General features: G+C 48.7%; 1 protein-coding gene across 2 annotated transcripts in view; it reads right to left on the bottom strand.

Annotated features, from left to right (window-relative positions):
• Positions 1-26070, bottom strand: part of ANO9 (anoctamin 9) — a 161616-nt gene that overhangs the window by 92990 nt on the left and 42556 nt on the right. The gene's annotated exons all lie outside the window — the stretch shown is intronic.

The following is a 26070-nucleotide window of genomic DNA, read 5'->3' as shown; positions in this document are numbered from 1 at the left end:
GAACATGTTGATTATATCCCCCTTATTCTCCTCTTCTCAAGAGAGAATACATTCAGTTCCTCTAATCTTTCCTCATAGCTGAGCTCCTCCATGCCTCTTATCAGTCTGGTTGCCCTTCTCTGCACTTTCTCCAGTTCCCCGATATCCTTTTTGAGAACTGGTGCCCATAACTGAACTGCATATTCCAGATGAGGTCTTACTAATGATTTGTACAGGGGCAAAATGGTATCTCTCTCTGGAGTCCATACCTCTCTTAATACAAGAAAGGACTTTGCTCGCTTTGGAAACCACAGCTTGGCATTGCATGTTATTGAGCTTATGATCTACCAAAACCCCCAGATCCTTCTCCACTACGGATTCCCCCAATTGTACTCCCCCTAGCATGTATGATGCATGCATATTCTTAGCCTCCAAGTGCATAACTTTACATTTTTCAACATTAAACCTCATCTGCCACATAGTCGCCCAATTAGACAGTGCATTAAGGTCGGCTTGTAAATTGGAGACATCCTGTAAGGACGTTATTCCACTGCATAGCTTGGTGTCATCTGCAAAGACAGAAATGTTACTTTCGATCCCAGACCCTATATCATTTATAAAGATACTAAAAAGTAAGGGTCCCAGCACTGAATCTTGGGGTACACCCTGATAACCTTAGACCATTCAGAGTAAGAATCATTAACCACTACTCCCTGAATTCTGTCTTTTAGCCAGTTTTCTATCCATTTACAAACTGATTATGTATGTATGTATGTATGTATGTATGTATGTATGTATGTATATATATATATATATATATATATATATATATATATATATATTACATTTTTCATGCCACAAAAAAGTCAAGTATCTAGCTCGGAGGTGGATGAGGTGAGGAGATGTCAGCTCTCTGAGCCACTTGGGGTCCCTGGCTATCTTCGGAGGTGAGGGGGCAATGTATGAAGCTTGTATTTGAGTGTAAGGCTGTACCTTGTAAAGCAAAAGGCAAATGGCACTCCTGCGCAAACTGATGTACCTGTACGCCAATCCGCAAAAGCAGGATAGGGGATGCGCGCGCGTGCCGACGGCAGGTCCCGCGGACTCGATGTCCGCCAGCGGCCCACTATCTCAGGGTGGAGAGGCAGAATGAGGAATGTAAGCAAGGCATTTCCCTGTTCTGCCTAGTAACATGACAGTGATCTTATGTTCCCTGTCATCGGGAACAGTGATCTCTCATGTCAGTGGTAGCCCATCCCCCTACAGTTAGGACACACTACCAGTGACATTTATACAGTAATCAGTGGCTATTTTTAGCTCTGATCGCTGTATGAATGTCAGTGGTCCCAAAATAGTGTCAAAAGTGTCCGATCTGTCCGCCTCAATGTCGCAGTCCCGATTAAAAAAAAACAAACAAAAAAACACCACGCAGATTGCCACCTATACTAATAATAAAAAAAAATAATAAAAATGCCATAAATCTATCCCCTATTTTGTAGACGCTATAACTTTTGCACAAACCAATCAAAATACACGTATTGCGATTTTTTTTTTTACAAAAAATACGTACAAGAATACATATGAGGAAGATTTAAAAAAAAAAAAAAAAAATATAATAAAAAAAATATATAAATAGAGATAGAGATAGAGATAGAGATAGAGATAGAGATAGAGATAGAGATAGAGATAGAGATAGAGATAGAGATAGAGATAGAGATAGAGATAGAGATAGAGATAGAGATAGAGATAGAGATAGAGATAGAGATAGAGATAGAGATAGAGATAGAGATAGAGATAGAGATAGAGATAGAGATAGAGATAGAGATAGAGATAGAGATATCTCTCTATCGATATCGATATAGATATATCTATATCTATATTATAATTTTTTTTTATAGAAAAAAGTAAAAAATATTGCTTTCTTTTAAAAAATTGTCGGTGTTTTTTTTTTTTTGTTTATAGTGCAAAAAATAAAAACTGCAGAGGTGATCAAATACCACTAAAGAAAGCTCTATTTGTGGGGAAAAAAGGACGTAAAATTTGATGGGTACAGCGTTACGCGACCGCACAGTTGTCAGTTAAAGCAACACAGTGCCGTAGCGCCGTGTTCTTGTCATTAAGGGGGGTAAAATCTTGCAGGGCTGAAGTGGTTAAAAGCTGTGCAACTCTTCAAGAGCCAGACCACAGCTTGCATTAGGGCTAAGAGCTTTTGAGAGGTGTACTGAAGTAGGATGTTGCGATGGTTTCTGGACGCTATGTACAAAACCTTGCCAGACCCTTACACCAAACTTGATCTGCTTGCAATGCATAGAGGAGCACAGAGACTCAGCGTTACCTTGCTGGGTCTAAATTATGGAATAGCTGGGCATGTGATCTGCAGCCACGTGCATGGTCCTTCACTGTAGGCCCCAGCATGTGGGTAACTGAGCTGTTAGTCCCCTGTCAGTTATCATCTCTGCTCTGCCTCTCCAGTGCTTACTGGAGTGCTGGGCTGGGGAAGGGAGGGAGTGTTGGCTCAGTCTCTCAGCTACCAGTCCAGGCACCTGGGTGGATTCCGACTATAAAGCTGACTGCTGACTTAAGTCTGCTGACAGCTGAAAATGGGCCACAAGAGTGCTAAACAAACTGGGAGGACAAAAGAAAAGCTTTGGCTATAATTCTTTAATGAATAGCAAGTATTTCCACATACGTGCTTCCTGCATCCCAGTGGCGGCTGGTGAAGTTTTTAGGATGGGGGGGGGGCAGTATACAGTCCCAGAATCACAGATCAGGGTACACAGCTCAGCCTCACAGATCAGGGTACACAGCTCAGCCTCACAGATCAGGGTACACAGCTCAGCCTCACAGATCAGGGTACACAGCTCAGCCTCACAGATCAGGGTATACAGCTCAGCCTCACAGATCAGGGTATACAGCTCAGCCTCACAGATCAGGGTATACAGCTCAGCCTCACAGATCAGGGTATACAGCTCAGCCTCACAGATCAGGTCCTCATTGTATAATACACTGTTTATCATCATCATTGTATAATACACCCGTCATCATCATTGTATAATACACCAGTCATCATCATCATCATCATCATCATATAATACACCCATCATCAGATGATGGGTGTATAATACAAACGATGAGGATAGCGATGACGGGGTATTATAGAATGATGAGGATGACGATGATCATGGCTCTCGGATTACCCCTTTATTGTAATTGTACTGTCTGCCCTAATGTTGTAAAGCGCTGCGTAAACTGTCGGCGCTATATAAATCCTGTATAACAGTAATAATGATCATCATCAATGTGATTTTGTATAATACACCCAGCAACTGGCGTCATCACTATCCTCATCCAGGGAGTGACCAGGACATCCGCCAGGTAAGTGGTAACTACTCTTGATTATTTTTTTTTCTTAGCAAGTTGCAAGTGAAGTATGGGTGTCAGGGTGTCAGTTACACCTCTGTCAGCAAGCATATACCAAGTCAGCTTTTTATGACCAGTGCAAGTAAATCATGGAGACAGTGAGCACTGAGCAGAGGATAGAATTTCACTTTATAGAAGATTTATTGCAAGGATAGAGGAAAGCAGCAGTGTAGCATTTCCTTGCAGCAGATAAGAAATGGTTAACACTCACAGCTCCTCCATGGATATCAGCAAGTCAGAGCAATCATAGTACAGAGAGCAGAGCAGAGAGCTTTACTCACTCTGACTTTCACTTTTACTTCCAGCTTGCTGTTCCATCACATGAAATACTGTGTGTGCACACCCCATCAGATGTATTTACGATCTGATCATCCAGTAGCTCAAATTGTAACAGGAGCACAGAGCTGCTGTGTATCCCTCTAACCTTGCCTGCTCCAACTCACACTAGATAGTCCAACTGTATTAGGTCCGGCTTCACCACACTGATGCTGATCGCACCCCTCAGTCCACTCTGAGCAGTGAAACCGAAAGTGACGCCAATGCTCCGAGGGAAAGCACCGCCAATCAAAAACAAGAAAAGCATAATAACAGTACGGGAGAAAGTATTCAGGCGCACTGCATTGTGCCACAAGGCAGGTTCAAACCAGGCAAATGAAGGATCTTGTCTGCAATCCCATGATTGCATAGACGTCACGCTTCACGTAGTGCACTGTGTCCGGCACCTGAATACAGTGCACTTAAAGGACTTTTTTTTGTGTGTAAATAGGGGGGGGGGCGCCCGTGTGTCCCCTGTGGCCGGGCCGCCACTGCGCATCCGATCCCTGCATAGGAAGCATAGCAATCGTGAATTCAAATGCCTTTCTGGTTGCCAACTCTACACCCTCCCACCCTTCTTTACGGTTGGTTGATTAACTTACACAACAGCGCTAATGTACAATATTAGAATTAACTAAGAAAAATAAAGACAATGCGTATAAAAAAAAAAAAAAAAAAAAAAAAAAAAAAAAAAACACAGTACATAAAACAATAGTGCAAATTAATGACTTTTTACAAATAAGTGAACATGATATCCACAAAAAAGGAAAGTCAAACATGTGAATGAAAACTAATGAGACATCACCCCAGATGTCTCAGACGAAACGCATCGGGATGGCTCTGCTGATGCCATTGCGTCAAAATTTTACCAAAAGTGCTTTTTTATCTTCACAAATGTGATTGTTCCTTTTACTTAAATAAAATATTCTCTTTTTCCTAATTGAATTACACTATGTGTTCCTCTATTTTTTTTCTCTCTCAACTGTACAATACAGGAAAATATTTTCATCTCACTCCCTGTCTAACCAATCTGGAGTGCCATTGGAAAGACCATATGGACATCGGACTTCCAGCCAGAGGTCGTTTACATGGATATCTTAACTCTTGGTGTGTTATACCATAAAGCTCGTTTGACTCATTAGGCATATGCCTGTTTGAGTCCAAGCCTTCCGCTAAGCCTTCACATAATTGGTGGTGGATTTTACAAACTTCTCGATATATGCCTTTTCAAGTTACAATGATGCCATGACCATTTCATCTACGGACTCTGTTTCATTCACATGTTTGACTTTCCTTTTTGTGGATATCACGTTCACTTATCTCTAAAAAGTCCTGTTTTATTGCTCCGTTTTATGTACTGTGTGCCTTGTACCTTTAAAGGTTTTTTAGAAGCATTGTCTTTTTTTTTTTTCTTAGCTCATTCTAATACTATACATTAGCACTGCACTTTAATCTATTTTCAGGGCTTTTTTTATCAGAGAATAGGTGCAGGAACTCCCCCTTTTGGGAGTTACCCATTGTCTTTGCCCCTACCTACCTCTGAGCACCAGTCCTTGGTTCCACCCCCTACCCACCTCCCAGCACTGCCCATTTTAGAGAATACAGAACCAAGTAACATTTGTGGTACTAAGTAATTTGTATGGAATTTGTTACTGATAACAAGAAAAGCAGTAAAATAGACCCCCCACAGCCTACAACAATAGACCCACCAGCAACAATAAATCCCCCCCCCCCCCCCCCCCCGCAACAATGGACCAGCTACAACAAAATACCGGCCAGCAACAATAGACCCTCTAGCAGCCAGCTATGATAGACTGCTCCCTCAACAGTAGATCCCTCCCTGCGACAACTGTTCCCCCAGCAACATAAGACCCACCCCAGCAATAGATCCCCCACCAGCAACAATAGTACTCCCCAGCAGCAATCAACCCTTCTGCAGAAATAGATCCCCTCCAGCAACAATAGATCCACCAGCAGCCAGCATCAATAGACACTGTAGCACACCCCAGCACTCCTTGCCATTACATACATTCAGTGGTGGAGGTGCCGGAACTGCGTTCCCCAGCATTCCCTCTGAAAAAAAACCCTGTCTATTTTTCATATTGTTTGCAATTGTTCTTTTGCTGTGCTGGCTGCTGTTTAACATTTAAAGAGGCAGCGTGGTATATTTTCTATATTTTTAACCTACACAACAGCAAGGTGCAGAGAGTGGGAGCGAGCCAAAAGCCAGCAATCAGAAGCTAAATGGTACTTGCACTGCAAGTCTCAGTGGTGAAGAGGTGCTTTGTAATAAATCAGATGTGGACATCAATAACCTGGACCTGCTATTTATATTAAATAAGTTTAACTAACATTTTTCATCACAGATATACTTTTCAGATATTATACCCAACCTAACTGGTGCTCTTTTACCTGCCAAAGCATTTGTATTTCTGTCCACTCATGACTAAGGGATGTGCATATTTACTGAGGCTACCGTTTTCTCCACTATCAACCCCTTCTAAATTATTACCAACCATTGACCAGACGACACATTCTTTTTGGAGTCAAATGGCCATAGCAGCCTCTTTTATTACAACAAAAATAGAATACAAAAATTCACACAAAAAACGTACAACGTAAATGCATATAATACATTTTGTACATAAACCTTAAACCAAATACAAATCAGTTTAAACCTGCCTGATCTAGAGGTCTTTGAAGGGCAAATTATTTCTCAACCAAAATAGTTCTATCGGTACACCCCATAAAAGGTCCTACGCCGTGTATTACGCAAGCTCAGGGACAACCAGTTACTTCAGTTACTTCCTTCCAGATACAACCAAACGAAACACCTTTGTTACCATAGTATTGTTCTTAAGGGAAGGGACACCCATCCCTCCAGATGGTCCCAACCCCCCCCTAAACCTCCATTATTTTTTAAGCACCGCCTTCAAAGACCCCATAGACCTCCCGCCACAGCACACGAACGTGACACCTTACGTACGTGTCGCCCTCCAGACTCGGAAAGCCCGCTGCATGCCATCCTGCAAACCCAGCTGCCACAGGTCGATACCGATGGCATTTAGGTGAACCCCATCCAAACGCAAAAAAAACGCCACGTTTCTTCCTCCAGATCCGGATGATGTACAGCCAAACCCCCATTGCGTAAGAAAAACTTGGCTACCGCTTTGTTAACCTTGACCCTTGCTCTGTTAATACCAGCGACAGAACGAGCCAAATGCCAAGCAGTCCTAGCCACTATATCAGACCAGACAAAAATGGTATCTGGGAAAAAAAAGACTGTAGTCGCAACAGATCGAACTTAATGTCTAGGATCAGCTCCCATGCGCAACGCAAACCAAGGTCATTACCCCCCACATGTAATAGAACCACATCAGGGGGGCGATCCAATCGAGCGTACCTATGCATTTCAGGCACAACTCTGGACCATAGCATGCCTGGAATCCCAAGCCAACACACAATGCCCTCCTCCCCAGACAAACCCAGGAACCTGCCCCCTTTTTGGACATCCGCCTTCCTGGCACCCCAATACACATAGGAGTGTCCCAGGATCCATACCAGGCAGGCTTCTGAATCTCAAAGAAAAAAAAGGGGTGAAAGGAAACATAACCCTTTAACCAAATCAATGACCTACAAGAAACAAACATGAATATTTGAGGAAGTAGGAGAGAGAGAGGAGCCACAAGCAAACCCCCCCCCCCCCCCACTTACAATAAATGAGGGCGGATATACGATCGGAATCGAGCAGACTCCCAGCGCCCAATACTTTGCACCGCCTTCTCATCTAATCCCCAGCGGACCGCCTCCTTGGCTGCTCCAATGCAGAAAGAGTGGGAAGACTAATTCTCCGCCCTCAACCCCGCTGCGACCAAACATTTTTTTAAACACAGCCTGAAATTGGAAGCTGGACAAAGCCGTCCCGTCTTCATGCTTGAAGAAAACTCCCTGACCATGAGGCCTAATTTGACAGAAATCCCCCACAGCTGCAACTGGACATATTGGAGAGCAAGGGACCGCCTTCAACTCTACCCGGGCATCCCTACCCAACTGATCCGTCTTAGATCGCCTCAGGAACACACCCAAAGTATCACCCCGTACCCACACATCCTGAACTCCCAGGCCACCTTCACCCTTCCTGTTCCGACTAACCAATTCGCCCACCCAAAAAGCCCCAAAGAAGGCCAAAACAAAAACAGCCCGGAACAAAACCCTCTCATACCCGGACACAGAAACCTTACCCAACTGACCTACCACGACACCCAGGACCGTGAAAGAAACAGGGCGTCTCGTGTCAGCAGCTGCCCAACCAATGCGGTATCCCCGCATAGCACGCCGAACCATAAATGCCTTGGTCGCATTCCGTTTCCATGCCAATTGGAACATAAAAGCCAGTCCAGCTAATTTCCGCGACATATACGAGGCCGGGGTCTAACTCCACGCTCTTCGTGAGAGCATTCCCCAACTTCCCTTAACAAGTCTTCCCATTGCTGCCAAACCTTGCTGTACGCTGTCCAAGTAGCCGCAGAGACCGACTTACGAATCAACAACTGGGCAGTGGCAATGTGATGCTCCATAACCTCTCGGGGCAAGGAATCCAGTGTAGCTCCGCTTCCAGCGTCAATTGACTGAATCTGTCCCACTGGAAATGAGACAACGCATTAGCCACTGAATTATCAATCCCCGGAACATGTACAGCAGACACAAAACAATTAATATGCAAACAAGTAAGAACCAGATGCCTCAGTAAGCGCACAACTGGAGGGGAAGAAGCACTGTTGTTATTAATGGCCTGTACCACCCCCAGGTTATCACAGTGAAAACGTATACGGCGATTCCTGAAATCCTCCCCCCAGAGCTCAACAGCCAGCACGGTGGGAAACAATTCCAATGCTGCCAGATTGCATACCAAACCAGCCTCCCTCCATGCTGCTGGCCACTCCCCTGCGCTCCAACGACCCTGAAAGAAAGCCCCAAAACCACCTGAACCTGCCGCGTCAGTGTAAAGTTAAAAGTCAAAATTCGAAACCACCCGCCCCAGCCAAAGAGATCAGCCATTATAGGAAGCTAAAAAGGAGTCCCGCACCTTCAAATCTTCCCTATGATCCTGCACCTGATGTAATGATGCGGTGCCCTGACACCGGCCGTGGCCGCTGCCAGTCGCCTGCAAAAAACGCGCCCCATAGGCATAATGCAGCAGGCAAAATTTAACTTGCCCAAAAGAGATTGCAGGGCCCGAAGCTGAATTTTCTTGCCCTGTAAGGCCCCAGCCACCTCCTCCTTCAAATCCTCAAGTATATCCAAAGGTAAGCGGCACTCTATAGCCATGGTATCTATGATGATACCCAAGAAACGAAGTTCCGGACCTTCAGTCTTGTTGGCGGCCAAAGGAACCCCAAACGATTCGAAAACTTGTTGAACTGTAGCCAACAGGGAGGCACAGACCAAACTCTCCGCAGGCCCTATACACAAAAAGTCATCCAGGTAGTGAATGACGGATGACAGGCCCGAAACATCCCGCACCACCCATTCCAGAAAGGAACTACACTGCTCAAACAAGGAACATGAGATAGATGTTTACCCATGGGGTGTGCTATCAACAAAAAAAAAAAACTTACCCTGCCACCGACAGCCCAACAGATGGCAGACATCCGGATAGACCGGCAAGAGGCGAAAAGCAGCCTCAATGTCCGTCTTGGCCAACAGCGCTACCCGACCATACCGCTGCACCCAGGCCACCGGCGTATCAAATGACGTGTACGACACCGTACAGGGGTCCGGATCAATGGAATCATTAACAGACCCCCCTCACGGATGAGACAAATGACGAATGAGCCGAAACTTGTTTGGCTCCTTTTTGGGGACAACACCCAAAGGGGAGACAACCAGATTAGGCACCGGCGGCAACTCAAACGGGCCAGCTATGCGACCCAACGAAATTTCCTTGAACAATTTTTCCGTAACGACCTCCGGATGCTTTCTAGCCGACCTCAAATTGTCAGTTATAGGCGGAACCGCCTGTAGATGACTGTGTAACTTGAAACCCTCAGTAAAACCCAACTCCAATAACTCAGCCGCTTCCCGATTAGGATAACGCCTTAGAAAGGGAGCCATCCTTCTTACTCTCACCGGCGTCATCCCTTTTTCCAGAATCGCCCCCTTTTCTGCATCCTTGTTTAAAACACCGAGAGTGGTGATGAAATCCCCCACAGGTGGAACACTCATGCCGGAAACGACATTTCGCCCCAAATTTGCAAGTACCAGCATTAAATTGCCAGCAGAACCCCATGCGACTTCCGGCCAGTTGCCCAGCAGAGGCTGAACCCCCGGCCCCACCCTGAAAGGGGGGCAACGAACTTCTGGGAGAGGACATCAGCTTCATCCAGAGGCTAATGTCTTTATGGTCCCACCGCAAAGAAGGGCGGACTGCCTTCCGTTGAGGGAATTGTTCATCATAACGCAACCAAGCAGTGCCCCCATACATCCGTTGCTCCTCCCCGATGGAATCAAGGTAGCAAAAAAGATGAGCAGTTTTCCGGGGCCTTCTCCCCAATAACGCCTGCCAAAATCGCAAACGCCTGCAACCAGTTTACAAACGTGCACGGAATCAACCGGTAGCGCCGCTTTTCCTCTTCTTTCTTGCTCTCGTCTGGCTTAACTTTGTCCAAGTTAAACTTCTCCAAGGGCAACAAAGAGAAAATTTCAACGTATTCCCCCTTCCAGATGCGCTCCTTCACCTCCGACTTTAAATGAGCGCCCAAAGGGCCCTCAAAACAGACATATACTTCGCATTTGGCGACATCTGCCAAACGCACCCCGTCTGCCGCTACCATACTTTTTCCAGCCGCAACGGTAGCTGCTACCGCCGCAGATGTGCTGGCTGTCACTGCCGCTGACGTCAGCGGAACTATGGGATTGCTCGCCCCTGACCCACCGCCCCCAAATCCCCGGCTGTCATGACCTGGCCGGGCACCGCCAACATAGGACCCTGAGCTGCGGAAGTGCGGGCTGCAGCTCACCCCACCACCGGGGAAGCGTCCGCCACCAGCCGTGCACCAGCTTCGCAGCACGCCAAAACCTCCCCCAAGCCAGCCAACAAGGTGTGCACCACCCCCATTTCCTGCGCCACTGCTACCCCCAGGGGAGGGGAACCTGTACCATTACCCAAACTATCTGTGCCAATCTTCGGAACCACAGACCCCCCAGCACCCCCACCACACTCACTGAGCCCCCTAGGCTAAGGACAGGAGAGGACAAAGAAAGGACAGAAGACATGTTCATACCTGGCTGTCGCTGCCCCACGGGACATCCAGCCGCAAGTCCTGCTCCATGCACCGCCTCCTGGAGCTCTCCACCCTCCGGATTAATGACCTCACCCTCCGACATGCTGTCCTCCGAGCTCTGAGCCTCCTTTTGGTCCGCACGAGTAGGCCGCAAAAGATGAATCCTCTGGAACTGTCGGGCGCCCTGCAGAGACGTCATCCCGCTCCATGCGACCTCCATGCTGAGCTCTGGGCCGGGCTGGGGAAGCCCGCCTAGCCACCGACCTGGACCGATCCTCCGTAAGGCCCCCATCATGGCAATGTGCCGTAGCTGATGCTCCTCTCTGCCCCCGTCTGCATGAAATAGAGGCCCCGGCCGCTCCAGGCATCAGGCCGGCACCCGCCGATTCTTCTCTCCCCTGCCGAGCCAACCTCGGAACGGGCGGGGAGCCCGCGGAGGTGGCCGCGCTGGATCCGTGATAAGTAGAGGGGGGGGGGGGGGGGTGAGAGCAGGCCTAGCAACATCGCCCCCACCCCGGGTCTGCCGTGGTTGGGGATTCCTTCCGGCCACCACACTGGGCGAAGCAGGTGTCCGCTTGGCCGATGGCACAAAAGGGTCCTGTGTAGGGCTCCCAAGACGGTCACGGACGCTTCTCGTCGCCTCCGGGCTAAAACGCTCAGGAGGCCTGGATCTCCTAGCACGTGGGCGACTATGAGGAGGGGGGCCTGCGGGTGCGCCAGAGGATCCCTGGCTGGGGGCCTGAATCAAGCTGGAGACTGTGGCCTGTAGCCAGTCAGTACCTCTGGCTGCTGCCTCCTCACGTAGATGGGACAAGAAGGACTTGAGATCCCCTATGCTAACAATGTCTCCTAGGTGCCGAGCAAGGACCAAAAAACTTCCTTCTTCTGCTTCCCCCGGGCTCCAACTGACCACTGCCAGCTGCCACCGCCCTACAACTTCCTTGGGAACACCCCCTAACTTCAGGCCCACCAATCCCAGGTAAGTGCCTCTTAATTCTTTCTACCCCCATTTATCACTCCGCCTCACTACCCACCCCAGTCATGCTGGCCCTCCTCCCAGTTCCACTTCTGCTCCGGGCCATTTGTTTCCTGAGATTTGCACAGCCAGTATGAAGACTTGACTTTTTTCTACTTCAGTTACATAATACAGCTAGTTCCCCTCCCCACCCCAGCCTGTGACCTCACAGTGAATGAAGAAGCAGCAGGCTAATGAACTCATATCTCTGTCACTCTGCTCATCCCTCCAAACAACATGTTCAGCGTTGGCATATGAGCACTGCAGCACAGCTGATTAGGTTTTTGTGAGGTTTCTCCATTTCCCAGTCTCAGCTCTGCTATACAGAGGATTGTAATTACATGGATACCAAGTCTTTTTAAATGAACAAATACCTGCAAGCAAGGTTTTTTTTGTTTTTTTTTGTTTTTTAATATACCTGAAGCTTAGCTTTAAAATCACCCATTAATTCGCCAGGATCCCTCTTGATTATCAGCCTAATCCAGGAAAGGGTACTGCACTCCCAGATTTACTAGATTGTCAGGAATCAGGAGTACAGCTTGGATTAACGTTTATTGTTAGAAATACAATCATATAAAAAGATAAGAAAGTTTATTGAAAGTGAAAATCGAATTACTTTCCTACATGTAGCAAAGTCCTGGGGCCCTTGAAGCACAATGGTGACCTTCAGAGTTATGCTGGCCATACAAAAAATAGAAAATCAGCCATAGAAAAATCGGCCGAACCCATTTTTCGAAAAACGAACATTCGGTCGTGAGCGAAAACGATGGTGCCATCATGTAATGACCGATAAATCGTTCAGTGGACATAAATGACTGCATTTTTTGTTTGTTTTTTTTAAATATACCTAGTGCAAACAGTACGGACGGGAAACACATTAACCTTTTCATTTATTGTTCGTTCAGCAGAAAATGTCCAAACTTGTCCTTCGTTTTTTCAGCTCAAAAACGTCCCAATGATTATCGATCTTGTGCCCATTAACTGGCCGAAAAACAAACAGTCTAAATGACCGAATTTCGGCCGATTTTTCGTATAGTGTATGGCCAGCATTAGGCTTCATGTACACAGGACGTTTTTACAACCTCTCCTGAATGATTTAACTTGACAGATAGTAACCCACGTTTAAAAATGTCCGTTTTGCCATGTTTACATGCCGCGCTTAGCGTCTAGAAGCGTTTAAAAAAAAAAAAAAAAAAAAAAATTTCTCTTTTTTAAATAGCCAAAAATGAAAAATGCCTGTAAATGAAATGCGGCTAAATGCGAATTACCACGTTTAGCGCTTGAAATGCCTGTAAACTCAGCTTCTGAATGCCTTTTTTTTTGCGTTCCAGAAAAATGCCTCTAAACTCAACTGTATAGAAAACGACTGTAAGGCCGGTTCACACTGGTGCGATGCCAGACATCGCATGTGATTCGCAGCACACTGCTGTTCACATGACATGCGATGTCTGTGCGATGCGATTTCAGCCATACAGATAGTATGGCTGATATCACACCGCATCCGGTCCAAACACGCATAGGACCCTTTTTTTGGTCGGACCAGAATCGTATCGCATGGCTGTTCACACCTGTGCGATCCGATTCATGTCCGAACTGTCAGTTCGCAGTGCGATATGCAAGCTGAAATGGGGGTGTCGTTAACAATGTATTGACTCCCCAGCAGTTCGCATATGGCAGTGTGAACTGCCATGCGAGTTGGTGCGATGCGGGAACCCGCAGTGGATTTGCAGGGTTTTCGCATCGCACCAGTGTGAACCGGCCTAAATGACCCTCTGTACATGTACTGATAAGATAACAGAGTTAAAAATAACTCCCAACTACTCCTAAACATCCACTTACCCATAGCAGTGTACATGAGGTCTTAGGGACAGCTAACATCCTTCAGTGTAGAGTGGGTTACAAGGCATGGTGGGTATAATGCAAGATGAACAGGTGGGCACCAGACACTTTTTGAACACAAAGATTTATTGTCTCTTACACAGAACTGTGGGAGAGAGGATTAGGGCCAGTACATCCTTAGGTAGATGCAATGTTAATTTGCAGACCCTGAGACTCAGTGGTGGCCCGTGCATTGTGGGTGCACGGGCGCCGCCCCCCCTTATCCCCGATGCTGCCTCCCTATCCATTTGCCTGGCCCCTTTCAGGATGCCGGACACATGGACTCCTATGGCGGGGCGGGAGGGGGTGTATTTTTTTAAGCACCCGATTAGAGCCAGAGGCTCTAATAGGCTTCAAAATAGGGTGGGCTTGGGGCGCAGAAGAGTGCGCCCTAATCCCACCCAATTGGGTATTTGCACACCACAGTGCCTCCCCGCCAATCAGGAAGCATGTCAGTGAGACCTGTTTCCCAATTGGCCAAAGTGCCAGGCGTCCCTATTGGATGCCCAACGCTTTGGCGGAAGTGGAACAGAGCGGAGGAAGCTGCCTGAAGGGGACACAGGAGAGGAGGAGAGAATACCTTGTAAGTGCCGGACCTCCTGCGCGGTGGGAGTAAACTTTGCTAAGTGTTGCGAGCCACCCAGATTGGGGGTGTTGCGAGTCTCCCACTAGCCACCAGCTGGGGGGGGGGGGTTGTAGTGCCGTGAGCCGCCCGCAGTGAGGGTGATGTGAGTGTGTCGCGAGCCACCAGCGCAGGGGGGTGGGGGGTTTCGGGTGCTGCAAGTGTGCTGTCAGTGTCTGTGATGCTGATCTATATACCGTATCTGTCATGCTGGGCTATATACACTCTGTGAGGCTGAGCTGTATACTCTGTCCTGTGATTCTGGGGCTGTATACTCTGTCCTGTGATGCTGAGCGGTATACTCCTGACACTATGGGTGGAAGCAAGTGCAATACAGGGGATGGAGTGGGTGGATTCTATAAGGGGTGGGGCTTATGGGAAGTGGGAGGGGCCAAAAAGTAAGGGCAGGGTCTGGCGCTCCCCCATCCTAAAACTTCACCAGCCACCACTGTTGGGACTTCTATAGGTAGACAGCAATACAGGTGAAGGCCTCCAGCCGGACACCACGTCTGTATAGGCAGGACCGTTGTCTCCTATGGCAACAATCTTGTAGCTGTTACTAATGGTAAAGGTATTCAACTGCAACACGAACACTTCTCTTTACCCCACACTCACTCACTGTGGGTCTTCACTCAACACACTCCTAGTCTCACTAGACTTCGGAACCTTTCACACGGGACGGATCCCTCATGATCCGCTCCGTGAACATCCGCTTGCTCAGCGGGGATCGCTCCGTGGATCTCCGCTGAGCAGGCAGATGACAGGTCCGTCGCTGCACACTGTGCTGCGACGGACCTGTCAGAGTGCCACTCTCCCCTATGGGGGAATCGGATGATGACGGACCGTAGAGTCCGTCGTCACCCGATCCGATCACGGATGGAAAAGTAGGTTTTTCCTTCGTTACACCTTTTTCGGATCGGAGCGGGTCAGATGTCAGCGGACTTGTCACCGCTGACATCCGACGCTCCATAGAGGTCTATGGAGGGTCCGTTCAGGTCCGCCTAAAAAACTGACAGGTGGACCTGAACGGATCGTTTATGTGAAAGAGAGCTCATTCACTGTAGCACTCAGTATCTTCCCCAAGCGTCACCCCCACTTCACTGCTGGGTCCCTGGCTTGCCACACACAGATACTCCTCAAGCTTCACGCCTGCTGACATGTTAGGTTCCTGGCTTGGCACTCCACAAGTGTCACCTCTGCTGTCCCGCTGGGTCCCTGACTTGGCACTTGCTAATGCTTTCCCATTTCACCGTCCCCGGTTGGCGAGAAGTCTGCTCTGGTACTGGCTTCAGCTCACTCACTGTGGTCTCTGGCAGCCAGATGTCCCTGGGATAGGCCATAGGTTTCTGGCCTAGCAACCCGGGACAATACAACACACGTCCACCCAGACAGCCGTCCAGGTGGCACAGAACCCCGATCACCTGACTCCACCCAAATAAATAGGTTCTCCCAGTAGGCCAAGGGACCCAAGAAAATCCCTGCCCATTGGCTGACACACCCCATTCATTCCTAATCTGTCCTTGCAATGCCCTTGTCTTATCTAATGCCACCAGACATCCGGCCATCTAGTGACAGAAGGAGAAGTGCAGCAATTCCAGAATTAGGGCGAAATCAATTGACCTAACAATTGGCCAAGGCAACTATCACTTGGCAAATACATTTTTTTAGCAACCCTGCCTAAACATCAGGGTGCTACATATAAAACCAGACTAAAGCCGGGTAAACACTATTAGTTTTTATTCGTTCAACCCCGCAGGTTGAAATAAAAAAAAAAAAAAAAAAAAAAAAAGGGGAAGAAGAAAGAAGGAGGAAGGAGGAAGGAGGAAGGAGGAAAGAAGAAGAAGAAGAAGAAAGAAGAAAGAAAAAGGAAGAAGAAAGAAGAAAGAAGAAAGAAGAAAGAAGAAGAAAGAAGGAAGAAGAAAGAAGGAAGAAGAAAGAAGAACGGCTTTACTAAGCATGCAAGGTTAGTTCAGGGATGACCTATTGTGTTCTGAGGGGGGATGCCAGAACACTCCGATGAGCGCTCTCTGCCACATATATGCGCGTGTGTGTGTGTGTCAGCCTGGGGCAGGTCTAAGAGGGGGTTAATTGTAAGGTGGGTATATCCCCTTAAGGTCCATTTATCAAAGCGATTGTAAAGGTTTTTTTTTTTTCTTTTTAAACAAAGATGTTATACTCACCTGCTCTGTGCAAGGGTTTTGCACAGAGTAGCCCCGATCCTTTATTCCTGGGGTGCCCTGGCAGTGCTCCAGGCTTCTCTTCATCAGGTGCCCCCCACGGAGAGCCGCTTTCCATGGGTCCTGATGCTGCATCCATTAACACAGACAGCAGAACTCGCCCCCCCCCCCCCCCCACTCCACTCTCGTCTCTCATGTCACTGGATTTGTTCGAAAACTATCAATCTATCCAATGAGGACGGAGACAGCGGCTGGAGTCGCTGGGCTTGTGCTCATCGCAGGAACGGACGGGCTCAGGTAAGAAAGGGGGGGGCTGCAGGCTGGGTTTACACTGGAGATCGCAACAGCTCACAGCAGGAGTCCGGTGCGTCTCCATTGAAAGTTTCAGGTCCGATTTCAGCCTGAATATTGGGCTGAATTCAGACCTGAAACAGACCAAAAAAGACGCACAGAGCTCCAGATGCACTGTGCAATTTGCATCAGAGCCGCTCCACAGATAGAGAGCCGGTCACAATCTCCTGCTAAGCAAATTGAACGCGGCAAAAAACCAACATCCAATTTGTAATGGTGTGACCCCAGACTCATGCATAGAATGCATTAAGGTGAAAAACCTGGGGACTTTACAACCTGTTTAACCAGCTGATCAGAGAGGGTGTTTGCTGTCAGTTTTTCTACCTACAGAGAGGGAAACAAAAAACATCCTAGAAAGAAAAGCCCGGAAATGCAGCATGCAATGCGTTAAGTGTAGGGCGTGCATGACGGTGGTAGCAGTGTGGGGAAGGGAGTGTTAAAATGGAGCCGAGGGGGAGGGACAGGAAGGGAGGGGTTATATATAAAGGTTAACTCGTGGGGAGGGGTTAACAGAAAAGTGGAGGAAAGTTCTGTACAGCATGGCTGAAGTAGAGCATCTCATGGCCCAACTGCGTGCGGAAGCGGCGGTGAGGGGTACAGCTTGGTTACAGGAAGCGATCGGGGCGGCGATGGAGAGGGCAGAACAACAGCCGAGTATGGGAGAGAGGAGCGGCGTCAGAGCGCGGAGGTCCCGGCCGCCTGAGTGCTTCTCCCCGGACCGCTCAATGGCGGCACAGAGACAGGAGAGAAATCACGGAGCGGAGATACAGGGATGTCCACCGGCTAAGAGGAAGGCAGGCAGGCAGATCTAGCGGCGGAGATGCCACGGCCCCGGCGGCACTACACAGGGCACGAGCGGGAACGGCTGGCAGGCCTAGCAGAGGAGGACGTGCGGGGAGCGCGAGCCCCGCCCCCAGGATGACGGCGGAGGGCTCCAACATCATTGCGGCCAGAGAAACGGCAATTGTCCCTGGGCTGGCTAATTCCGCGGCAGGGGACAAACAGAGGGAGGACAGAGGCAGACCTGGGCGGACAGAAGGAAGAGCGGAGGCCAACAGCGCTGCGGTATCCCACACCGGTCCTGCCAAGGCTGTCCACAAGTCGGCGGGAGGTTACGCGGCAAGGAGGCGGGAGAGGATGGAGAAGACTGCGGCAGCCAAGGTCACCATGCCAGGCGGGCTTTCGTCAGCAGAGGAAGGAGAGATGGGTCCAAGAGAGCTAGATGGGACGTCCGGATGGGAAGAGGAGGCGGCCCCCCTTTCCAGGAGCACAGACGCGGATGAGAGCAGAAGGTCGGCTGATGGGGCAACACCTGTGCAGCCCGGTAAGTCCCAGCAATTGGGGTTAGAAGTGGGAAGCAGGGTAAGACATGACATAAGTAGGCCTGAGGCCAGTGCGGGGGGGGGTTGTCCCGGCGGTGGGGGGCTCAGGTTTATTGGGTTTCTTGGAAGGCATCAAGGAGTTAGTGCAGAGGTTTGAGGCAGCGGAGCGTCCTGCGGGGGGCCCGGCAGCTGCGTGGGTCCCGCCAGCGGGGGGCAGCAGGACGAGCGGTAATACAGCGGGGGGCGGGGACGCCTGCAGCAACGGCTGTGGTGGCGGTACCCGCCCAGGAGTCCATGGTTAGTGACGTTACGCAGGGGAAGGAAAAAGCTGCGGGGTTAGGGGAGACAGCAGAGAGGCAGGATATAACCAGGCTGGCGGACGCAGCGCGTTGTGAGGTGTATGTGTGCTACGAAGGGCCTTTGGGAGCGCACTTGAAACAGGAGGTGCGGGAGAAGTTGTGGAAAGGTGAGTATGTGGAAATATTTTCACTACTACCTTTAGAGAACTTTAACCTGGATAGAGTTAAACCAGATAGTTCCAAGAAGGAAGACGAAGAGAAGAGGAGGTATCGGTTGATCCCTAGGACATTTGCCAACTGGTTGCAGGCGTTTGCAATTATGGCAAGTGCAATAGGGGAGAAGCACCCGGAGCACTGTTCGGCATTGTTCTGCTATCAGGATGCGATAGGGGAGGCATATAGAGTGTATGGCGGAACGGCTTGGCTGAGATACGACAAGCAGTTCAGACAGCGGAGAGCGATACGTCCAGAGCTGCGTTGGGACCACAAAGACATAAGCTTGTGGATGCGTTTGATGACGACGGCGAGGGCTCCGAGCCAGTTTTTTCAGGGGGAGCCGGTGGACCTTCGGCCCTGGGACATTCGGCTGGAAACAAAAAGGGGGTTTGTTGGCAGTACAACACTGGAGCCTGTAAGTTTGGTGCGTCATGTAAGTATAAGCATGAGTGCTCTGGCTGCGGGGGGACGCATCCTGCATCTAGATGCTTTAAGCAGGGAAAAGGCAGAACCGGTGACATTGGGAACAAAAGGGAGGACTCCGGTGAAAGTGGAAAGGATGCGGCCGTTTCTCGGTAAGTATCCCGACAGACAAGCAGCGAGGTTACTGGATGAGGGTTTCCCGGTGGGCTTTAGGATCCCATGCGAGATGAAGGTAGTTACCCAGGTGCCCAAAAATTTATGGTCCGCATTGCAACATCCGGAAGTGGTTTCAGGGAAGCTGGCAAAGGAGGTTGCAATGGGGAGAATGGGGGGTCCTATCCATGCGGCACCATTAGCAGATTTGGTGGTATCACCGTTAGGTGTTGTGCCCAAGAAAGAGCACAACAAATTCAGGCTCATTCACCACTTATCCTTCCCAAAAGGGGGATCAGTGAATGATGCCATTGATCAGGAGGCGTGCTCGGTGACTTATACGTCATTTGATGCCGCTGTGAGGTGGGTGCGACGCTACGGAAAAGGAGCTTTGATGGCCAAGGCAGATGTGGAATCAGCTTTTCGGCTGCTGCCAGTACACCCGGAAAGCTTTAGGTTACTGGGGTGCCATTGGAAAGGTGAGTTTTACATGGACAAATGCCTACCGATGGGTTGCTCAATATCGTGTGCGATATTTGAGCAATTCAGCTCTTTCTTGGAATGGGTAGTGAGGGATGTGTCAGGAGTGAATTCAATAATTCACTACCTGGATGATTTCTTATGCATAGGCCCGGCTTCATCTAGAATCTGTGCGGTGTTATTGGCTTCATTGCAGCATATCGCCGACAGATTCGGCATTCCATTGGCTGATGAAAAGACGGAGGGACCTTGCACGGTCATCATGTTCCTAGGCATTGTACTGGATTCAGAGGCAATGGAATGTAGGTTGCCGGAAGACAAATTGGAAGATTTGAAAAAAGAAATCGCAGGGTTAATTGGTTTGAGGAAGGTGCAACTGAGAACGTTACAATCGGTTTTAGGCAAGCTGAATTTTGCTTGCCGCATACTTCCGATGGGTAGAGTGTTCAGCCGCCGGCTGGCGGCTAGCACGAGTGGTGTAAAATCACCAAGGCATTTCGTGCGATTGGTTAAATCGCACAGGGAGGATTTACGGGTATGGCATACCTTTTTGGAATCCTTTAATGGAAGGGCAATGTGGATGTCAGGACCGGTCAGTAATTTTGACCTGGAGCTCTTCACTGATGCGGCAGGGTCCACAGGTTTTGGGGCGTTTTTTCAAGGCCGGTGGAGTGCAGGTCCTTGGCCTCAGTCGTGGATAGATGAGGGTTTCACAAAAAACTTGGTTTTGCTGGCAGTGGAACTATGGGGCACATCTTTCAGGGATCCGAAGGTGTGTTTCCACGGGGACAATTTAGGGGTGGTACAAGTGATAAATAGGGTTACAGCATCACCTCCGCCAGTGATCAAGTTGCTGCAGCATTTGGTGTTACGATGTTTGCAATTGAATGTGTACATTCATGCCGTTCACTTACCGGGGGTAGAAAATGTGGTAGCTGATGCGTTCTCGCTTCCAGTGGGACAGGTTCCGAGAGTTGGCGCCGGAAGCGGAGCAACAAGGGGTGCCTTGTCCCGAGTGGCTGTGGGAGATACCTTTGGCGCCATCGCTGGATGGATTCAGCAGTCGGTAAGTGGGGCCACATGGGCAGCATACTCTAAGGTATGGAGGGAGTGGATGGTTTTTGTCCAGGGAGTCAGCGAGGAGCCGTCAGGGAGGTCTTTGCATTTGTTGTTGCTATATTACGTGGCAAGGAAAATGGGTCAGTAGCTGGGTTGAATACGCAGTTAGCGGGGTTGGCTTTTCTCTTTAAGCTACAGGGTCAGCCGGATGTTACGAAAGATTTTTGGGTGCGTCAAGCGCTAAAGGGGTATAGGAAGCTGGGAGTCAGGCGTGATTCCAGAAGACCGGTGACTTGAGATTTTGGGGAGTATTGTAGCAAAGTTGGGGGAGGTATGCTCTTCAGAGTATGAAGTCGCCTTGTTTAAGGTGGCTTTTGTATTGGCGTTTTTTGGAGCGTTCAGGATCAGCGAACTGGTTAGTCCGTCAAAAACAGTTCGAGGGGGATTGGGCTGTCAGGAGGTTAAGTTGGAGCGAGAAGGTTTAACGTTGGTTATAAGGAGGTCAAAAACAGATCAAGTAGGGAGAGGCAGGGTAGTGAGGGTTTACCCGGTTCAGGGATCTCGCCTGTGCCCGGTGGGCATGGTCGAGGAATTCTTGCAAGTTCGTCCAGATTTCCAAGGCCCCTTTTTAGTGCATTTGGACGGGAGCCTTTTATCTAGGTTTCAGTTCGTAACAGTTTTCAGAAAATGCCTGCAAGGTGTGGGATTACAGGAGAAGGAGTTTTTGTCCCACTCTTTTCGAATAGGAGCGGCTACTGAGGCAGCCAAAAATGGGCTAGATGTGGAGGCGGTGAAACGAATTGGACAGTGGGAATCGAACAGGTTCCAGTCTTACGTAAGGCCTCATTTGGTGGTAGAGTTATAGGGATTTTAGGGGAGTAGTACTGTATTTATGTTTAGTCATGAAAGGTCTTTTCTTTCAGGATAGTGTTTGAGTAGAGTTTTTTCTTGTCTTCTTCTAATTACAGGGTCGGCGCCTGGAATGGTCTGAATTATGGGCCATTCTTATGTGTGTTGGGGGGCAAGAAGGGGGGATGCTCGTTGGGAAGGCAGACAGTTAGGTTTTGATAAAAGGGAGGTTTCTATTAAGTGGTTGGGGATACCCGGAATGTTGTGGGGTAGATTGTTTCCTGAGGTGCAGAAATATGCCCTGAGGGAGGGACCACCTGACGTGTTAGTTTTACACGTTGGCGGCAATGACCTAGGTCTAAGATCCATGGTAGACATCACGCGCAACATCAAATGTGACTTGTGGCACTTGATGGAATTATTCCCCAAGACTATTTTTATATGGTCGGACATGGTGGCTCGGACATCTTGGAGAATGGCCAGGTCGGTGGAGGGTGTGAATCGGGCCAGAAAAAAGATTAATAGGGAGGTGAGCAGATTTATGGTACGCAATGGTTGTTTAGCAATTAGACATCTAGAATTGGAATTCGAAACGTGGAGGTATTTGAAACCTGATGGGGTCCACCTTAATGTGGGGATAGATTTATGGACTTTAGGATTACAAGATGGCATACAGCGAGCTATTCGGGTGTGGAGGGGCATCCAAGAGTAAGGTATTACTCGTGGGATGCAGTGGCGGGCGTTGGTCTGTGCAAGGGAAGGAAAATGGAAAAAGTAAGTGGGGGATCTAACGTTGTTATGGATCCGGATGTTTTTTGGTTCCCGGTTAACGGAGGTTAGCCGGGAAGTGATAATGGGGCACTCTGGGAATTGGTAGTCTCTGAGCCAGCTTGTCGGCTTGAGGCCTAGTTGAGACATTTTAATAAGTACCGCAGTGCTACATGGGTGATGACCATCAGACTGAGTTTAAGTGATAGCGCAGACCAACGCTCTTTAGTTTAAGGTTTTTCATTGAGTAACAGATGTTTGTTGTTTATTGTTTTTGATGACAGAGTTTATAAGAAAGTTATAAATATATATTGTGTTAAATAAAGTAGGCTGCTACGGCCTTTATTACTCCAAATTTTGGTGTGGTCTTGTTTATTGGGAGAATGGGAGTAGAAGTTAAGAGGGGTGTTGATAAGGGTGTACAACATCTGTTATCCAACAGTCAAGACTCAATTGTCTGAGATTTACTGCTTTGTGAGGCTGCCTCCTAAGTGGAGCACACACGAAAGATTGTCTGATTTTCCTTGTGGTTTCACAGCAAGTCGGAAACCGAGGAAGAAAATGTACGAAAATTCTCGTACGACAAAGGCTTTTTTTATTGTCGTTTCTGGTCGCGTGCTGTCTTTCACTTGGAGTTTGTCCCTTCGGAAATTCTTTTAGAGTTGGCTGTCAAAAATTGTGCACACACTAGCAGAAAATTGTACGAATGTTCACTCGTTCAATCATTCACCAGAAATCAGGAATGATTTGAACACAGCAGAAAACACTCAGCACTGGAATTACTTTGAATACACAAACGATTTCTTTTAATCATATCACAGATTTATTTATTTCAGGACTATATTTATTCACTACTTAATAAGACTCTTTTGTGCATTTGTCACCACAAAGCACTGCACACCATTTTTTGTTTTATTGCCCTATCTGCATGCTCAGTGTAGAGGTGGGGGGAAGAGCAGAGGACTGTGTGGATGCTGGTCGAGAAGGATGGAATTGGTCCATGGTGACACTGGGCAGGGGAGCGCTATGGTAATAGTATTATATGGGAACAGGTTAGTGGTGAGGGCGGCGGGGTATTGATCATCTTGGATAGGACAGTCTGGCACCTGCCTTACCAGGTTCAGCAGGTCCGCAGTCTCTGACCATCTCCTGTATCATGTCTACAGTCTCTGACCATCTCCTGTATCATGTCTACAGTCTCTGACCCTCTCCTGTATCATGTCTACAGTCTCTGACCATCTCCTGTATCATGTCTACAGTCTCTGACCATCTCCTGTATCATGTCTACAGTCTCTGACCATCTCCTGTATCATGTCTGCAGTCTCTGACCATCTCCTGTACCATGTCTGCAGTCTCTGACCATCTCCTGTACCATGTCTGCAGTCTCTGACCATCTCCTGTATCATGTCTGCAGTCTCTGACCATCTCCTGTATCATGTCTGCAGTCTCTGACCATCTTCTGTAGTCATTTGGGGGCAGTCTGGAGCTCCTCTTCTGCTGTGTTTACACTTTGCTACATGCAGGGAGTGTTGTCTTTTTTTTAAGAACAGATCAAATTTAAAAAAAATAGAGTTCTTCTGACTACTTGAATTTTTTGGATGAAAACCGTGCGCAGTAATCATGATGCATCGCGGAATGGAATGGAATTGAATCGTGGACCGGATAATCGCACTTGAATTGAATCGTGAGGCCAGTGAACATGGTAGTGTACATGGTAGTCAATCAGCTTCTAACTTCACCTTGTTCAATTAAGACTGGGTTTAATGTGGATGGTCATATGGTCATGGTCACATATACTGCATTCGCAGCTCACAGCAGGGGGTCTGGTGCATCCCTGTTCACCATTTCAGGTGCAAATCAGGTCCGTATTTGTGGCTGAATTTGCACCTGAAATGAACCAGAAGACGCACAGGACCCTTCTGCAATTCAGACCGAGCCCGCCCCGGAGATGTGTGAACCGACTCCATTGAGAGCCGGTCACACGCTTCTGTCATGCGAATTGGGTGCAAGGAAAACAATTTGCATTAGTGTGAACCCAGCCCAAAGTATAAGTTCACCTTTGGGAACACGCTACATGTTCCACCGGATTTTAGAGTGGAACATGTAACATGTTCCCAATGCGGAGGTGAGGGAGAGCGCTGTGGCCGTGCCTTGCTCTCTCCCCTCGCTCCTGCCCCCACACCTGATATGACAAGACCGAGCGGATGGTGAGATCGAGCGGAAGCACTGAGGAGGGGGAACGTCCGGAGCATCGTGAGAAGCCGTTGCGGTTGTTACACGCCGCCCTACAGAGCAGGGCGACTCACACGGAGCTCCCCCGAGAACGGCATCAGCGGCGCCTGTCACAGTGAGAGAGGGAGGCGCCGTCATCCGGGATTGAGCGGCAGTGTTGGAGAGTCCCTGGAAGACCTGAACAGCAGAGGATCCTGTTCATGGCGCTGGAGGGGTGTGTTGGCTGCTGCCTTGTATGCTCACCCACAACATATCACAGCATATAGGCTCCACTGGGTCATCCACTGTTGCAGATATAGTGGGAAACAAGAACTGTTACAGACCTAGGACAGAGTTTTGGATTGATTCCTGCCGGAATGACTAGGAAGAAAGGGATGGAGGACGGGCTAGCTCAAGAAGGGACAGGGGCTCCTGGAACCCGCGGAGCCAAGGAAAAGGGGAACCAAGTGGCCGCCAAGTTGGAGCGCTTTGCGCATACCCCAAACCAAACCCCCAAAAAGGCCAGCAGTACAGGGGGAGGTCAGCATCAAGCTGGCCACCCCGGGAGGAGAAGCCAGACCCAAGAAAAAACGGGACTTTGGCAGCTATGCCACTAGCAGGCCCGGCAGCAGGTGGGGCTCCGGGAAAGCAACAGGTTTTGGGTCTGGAGGGGGCGGTAGGGGGAGGCCAGGGTGGATCGGCAAAAGAGGGGGAGCCGTCCCTTAATGATATCTTTTTGGCTGTCAATACTTGCAAGCAATCAATTAATGATGTGTCTGAGCAACTTAAGGACATTAGAGATGAATTACTTGCCGTTAAGGGAGAAGTGCGTGCAGTTTGCACCCGGACAACAGCCCTCGAGGAGAGGTTTAGTCAAATGGAAGATGATGTGTATCCATTAAAACAAGAAGTAGCACTCATGAAAATCCAACTGAAGGACTGTTTACAGAAAATGGATAATATGGAGAACAGGTTGCGTAGAGAAAATCTGAGGGTGCTAGGGCTCCCAGAGGGCTGCGAGGGGAATAATCCCATTCAATTTATGGAAGATTGGCTGAAGGAGAAACTTGGCAAGGATTCATTTTCAAACACCTTCGCTATTGAGCGCGCACATAGGATAGCCCCCAGGGCCCCAGCCTTAGGAGGCCACCCCAGGCCCCTTATTCTTAAACTTTTATGTTTCCGAGACAAGGTCACCATTTTACAGAAGGCAAGAGAGTTAAAGGAACATTCAGCACAATGGAGCCAGG

Source organism: Aquarana catesbeiana, linkage group LG11 (genome assembly GCF_042186555.1).
Source record: "Aquarana catesbeiana isolate 2022-GZ linkage group LG11, ASM4218655v1, whole genome shotgun sequence".
Classification (NCBI taxonomy): domain Eukaryota; kingdom Metazoa; phylum Chordata; class Amphibia; order Anura; family Ranidae; genus Aquarana; species Aquarana catesbeiana.
This window is presented reverse-complemented; position numbering and strand designations above follow the sequence as displayed.